The following is a 4,925-nucleotide window of genomic DNA, read 5'->3' as shown; positions in this document are numbered from 1 at the left end:
CACTTTTGCATCATTAGTAGGGCTTGCTATCGCTTCTACCCACTTAGATACATAGTCAACGGCGACGAGGATGTACTCGTTCTTGAAGGATGAAGGGAATGGTCCCATGAAATCGACTCCCCAATAGTCGAACACCTCAACCTCTAGAATGTAATTCTGAGGCATCTCATTCCTCTTGCTGATGTTCCCAAGTCGTTGGCATGCATCGCACCTGGCTATGTAGGCTTGAGCATCCCTGAACATAGTTGGCCACCAGAAACCTGCTTGAAGGATTTTGGAAACTGTTTTGAATGTAGCGAAGTGGCCTGCGTAAGATGAACCATGGCAGTGATGTAGGATTCCTGGAATATCTGCCTCTGGAACACACCTTCTGAACAAGCCACCCTTGCCATGTCTGTACAAAAACGGTTCATCCCAAACATAACGCCTCGCCTCCATTAAAAATTTCCTCTTGTCGTTTCCAGTGAACTTAAGGGGTTGCTTTTCAGCAGCAAGAAAATTCGCAATCTCAGCAAACCACGGGAGGTGAGAATACTGCTTTTGGATCACGATGACTGGATGTTCCGCGACGTGATAACAATTGGATCTCCTTCCCAGAGGTTGTTCCGTGATGCTAGAGCAGTCAGATGCGATTCACAGAGGTTGTTCCGCGAAACGCAGACCAATCGCATTGACGTGTTCCACTAGGTCTTCTTCATCAAGAGTTGTGTCGTCATCAATCTTCATTCTGGACAGATGGTCTGCAACCCCATTCTTGACTCCTCTCTTATCCTTTATCTCAAGATCGAATTCTTGGAGGAGAAGAATCCACCTTAACAACCTCGGTTTCGCATCTTTCTTTGTGAGCAGATACTTAAGAGCAGCATGGTCTGTGTGCACAATCACCTTAGATCCCACCAGGTAGGATCTGAACTTCTCGAATGCAAAAACAATAGCCAGGAGTTCTTTCTCTGTTGTGGCGTATCTGCACTGAGCTTCATCCATAGTTTTGCTCGCGTAATAGATCACATGAAGTTTCTTATCCTTGCGCTGCCCAAGTACTGCTCCAACTGCAAAGTCGCTTGCATCAGTCATGATTTCGAAGGGGAGATCCCAGTCTGGCGGTTGCACAACAGGTGCACTGACTAGAGCTCCTTTGATGGTGTGGAACGCAGAAAGACACTCACTGTCGAAATCGAACTTGATCTCCTTACAGAGCAGTCTGGTGAGTGGTTTCGCTATCCTTGAGAAGTCCTGGATAAACCGTCTGTAAAACCCAGCGTGACCTAAGAAACTCCTGATAGCTTTCACATTTGTTGGTGGTTGCAAACTCATCATCACCTCGATCTTTGCCTTATCTACCTCAATTCCTTTCTCGGAGATCTTGTGCCCCAGAACAATCCCATCTGTGACCATGAAGTGGCACTTCTCCCAGTTGAGCACGACATGTTTCTCCTCACACCTTTTTAGTACCCTGCACAAGTTTGACAAACAGACATTAAAGGAGCTTCTATAGACGCTGAAATCGTCCATGAAAACTTTCATAATGTCTTCGATCAGGTCAGTAAAGATTGACATCATGCAACACTAAAATGTTGCTGGCGCATTGCACAGGCCAAATGGCATTCTCTTGTAAGCGTACGTTACGTAGGGGCAGGTGAACGTCGTCTTCTCCTGATCGTCTGGATGGATAGGGATCTGAAAGAAACCTGAATAACCATCTAAAAAACAGTAATATGGGTGGTTAGCCAATCTCTCAAGCATTTGATCAATAAAAGGGAGTGAGAAGTGATCCTTTCTAGTTGCTGCATTAATTTCCTGAAATCAATACACATGCGATGTCCTGTCACTGTCCTAGTAGGGATCAATTCATTCTTTTCATTTGTGATAACAGTGATCCCACCTTTCTTAGGTACTACATGAACAGGGCTGACCCATTTACTATCAGATATGGCATAGATTACACCTGCTTCAAGAAGTTTCATAATCTATTTTTTAACGACATCTTTTAGATTTGGGTTTAACCTCCTCTGATGTTCGACAGAAGTCATTGATTCATCTTCTAGGTGTATTCTATGCATGCATAAATCAAGTGAAATGCCAGGTATGTCAGCTAGCGAATATCCTAATGCCTTACGATATTTCCTAAGCTCACACAAAAGCAATGCAGTTTCCACATTATTTAGCTCAGCATTGACGATGACAGGATATGTGGAATTCGGACCTAAGAAAGCATACCTGAGCCCCTTGGGAAGGGGTTTTAGCTCAACCTTGGGAGCTTTAAGCTCGCTTCAGGGATCCTCTGGTTGGTTCGACAGAACAGGCGAGTTCGGTGTAGGGGTCGCTCTAGATGGAGTGGTTTCGACCCTGTTGCTCTCCTCCCCCAGACTTAAACTTGCTACCATTCTTCCCATACTCCTAGCGGAGTCAAGCATCTTGGCATACCCATCTGCATCAATGTTCACGACACTCTGCTCGGCCTCGGCTCGCACTAGTGCAAGCTCCAGTGGGTCTTTGGTAAGAATCTCCTCGATCATTCCTTCTCGAGGTTGGAGCGGATCAATCCCTTCATCAACCTCAAAGGTCTGCCCATCCAACATCGGCTTCTTTAGCAACTCATCCATCTCGAACTGCATAACTATGTCTCCAAGATTCAAATCAATCTTCCCCTGTTGCACATCAATGATGGCTCCAACAGTACATAAGAATGGTCTTCCCAAGATGAGAGGATCTTTAGACTCTTCTTCCAGTTCTAGAACAACGAAGTCTGCTGGAACAGAGGTGTTCCCGACCTTTACATGGAGATCCTCTGGAATACCAACCGGGGATTTGACTGATCTATCTGCGAATACCAATGACATCTTAGTTGGTTTGAAATGCGTGTATCCTAGACGTCGAGCCACAGAGTAAGGCATGAGATTCACGCTGGACCCAAGGTCAACCAAAGAGCATGCAAAAACTGTCTTCCCAATCTGGATAGAGAGGACAAATTTGTCGGGGTCTCCTCGCTTCTTTATCTGCCTGTTCTGAAGAACTGCGCTGCACTCCTTGGAAACCGTCATGAACTCGCTCTCCTCTGATATTTTTCCTGAGATCAATCCCTTCATAAAGCTGCGCATGGAGGGCATCATCTGCATTGCATCCATCAAGGGGAGTCGGACGGTTAGGTCCTCCAGCATCTTCCTGCACTAAATTTCCTCTTTGTCCTTACGAGTGGCCCTTGCTGGAACAGGGTAAGGGACCTTAGGAATGTATTCGCGAGGAGGAACAGCCTCTGGGATCGGGCGCACCGCTTCAGTTGGTTGTTTTGGCCCTGGCGAACTTGTTTCAAGTGCTGGTTATGTATTCCTCTCATCTGCCTGATCGGCTGGCAGTTGTTCCGACTCTTTCTGCTTCCCTTTCTCAGCCGCGGTAAACCTCCTCCTTTCTGGCTCGGAGAGTTGCTTCCTGCTCCTCAGCTGAACCGCATTGCACTCCTTGGGGTTTTTGTCTGTTTTACCAGGTAGAGTACCTTGCTGCCTCTTGACACTCTCAGCAGTCTGAGCTATCTGAATGTCCATCTGTCTCATATAGCTTGCGACATTATCGTACTTGGTGCTCAAATCTCCGAACATATGGTTCATTCTGGTATTGATCTCGGTAGTGACCTGGTTCAGAGCTTTCCCTTGGAGCTGTTGTCCTTGGAGGAGTTGCTGCAACATGGTTTTAGTTTCATCTTGCGGAACGGCGACAGGGGCGGAAGTAGCGACCTGATTGTTCTGGTGGTTCTGCATTTGAGGTTGATTGTTCTGTGGTTTGCTTAGAACATAAGTTCGGGGTTGATAGTTCTTCTGATACCCCGCATACTGACCTTGGTTGCTCTGCGCCGGACCAACTGGTTTGTCCTGCTTAGTCCAGAAAAGCTGTGGATTGTTCCTTACGTTAGGGTTTGGGTGGGAATTCTTCAGCTGCCACCCTTGCCCATTTACGTAGCTCACTTCCTGCTGATCGTCTCCTGCTTTTTCAGCTTCCAACGCCTTGTCGCCTGCGCTCTTCTCAGGAGTTGCTTCTTCCATTATGAAAACCTGGCTCTAGTTTCCCTTAAGCAGTTGGTCCACCTTTGCCGCTAGGTCATCTATACTGTTCACACTTTTGGAGCGATCATGCTCCTTGTTCTTATTGAGTGAACTCGAAGCCATATTCTCAATGAGCGCGAACGCACCAGGTGTGGTTTGAGTCATGAAGTCTCCGTTACTAGAGGAATCAAGGGTGTTCCAGAACTCATAGCTCTCTCCATCGTAGAACACCTCCAATATGTAATCGTCATCAAACCCATGGTGTGGGCACTCTCTCTGGTACTCTTTGTACCTTTCCCAAGCTTCATGAAAAGGTTCATCAGATTTCTGCTTGAAGTTGGAGATTCTATGCCTCAGAACCGCAGTTTTGGACTTGGTGTAGAAGTGACTCATGAATGCTGATCGAACCTGGTCCCATGAGGTTAGAGAACCGGTTGGGAGAGATTGCAGCCAACGAGAAGCTTTCCCTTCGAGAGGAATGGGAACAGCGTGCATTTGACATAATCCGGTGGCACTCCATTAGAGCGAGAAAAATTGCAAATCCTCTCAAAGGCCTCTATGTGATCCATTGGTATGTCTGATGTGAGGCCACTGAACGTGCTCTTCTGTACCAGACCTATCAGTGCAGGTTTGATCTCATAATCTTGTCGAGTACAGGGTGGAGGGTTGATGGGAGAGCGGTTTGTAGTGAAGTTCCGCGGAAGGTTTCGCTCCCCAATAAGAGCACCACGCTCCTCTCGCGCGGCGTTCTCTGCTGCTTGTTCATGAGCAGCTTGTTGTTCATTTTGGATGGTTTGTTGCATCTGCTGCATCTGCTGTTGCTGATTCTGCATTTGTTGTTGAATGAGTGCCAATGCAGCAGTGAGGTCATCCATATTGCCGTGATCACCC

The 4,925-nt window shown here is 46.9% G+C and overlaps 1 non-coding gene across 1 annotated transcript; it reads left to right on the top strand.

Moving 5' to 3' along the window:
- Positions 1–4,287: 4,287 nt before the first annotated feature.
- Positions 4,288–4,394, top strand: LOC125588108. The gene has a single exon (XR_007324503.1). It is a non-coding gene; the product is annotated as a small nucleolar RNA R71 (small nucleolar RNA).
- Positions 4,395–4,925: the final 531 nt, after the last annotated feature.

This window comes from Brassica napus, chromosome C5, assembly GCF_020379485.1.
Source record: "Brassica napus cultivar Da-Ae chromosome C5, Da-Ae, whole genome shotgun sequence".
Lineage (NCBI taxonomy): Eukaryota > Viridiplantae > Streptophyta > Magnoliopsida > Brassicales > Brassicaceae > Brassica > Brassica napus.
The sequence above is the reverse complement of the archived record's forward strand: the minus strand, read 5'-3'. Positions and strand labels throughout refer to the sequence as shown.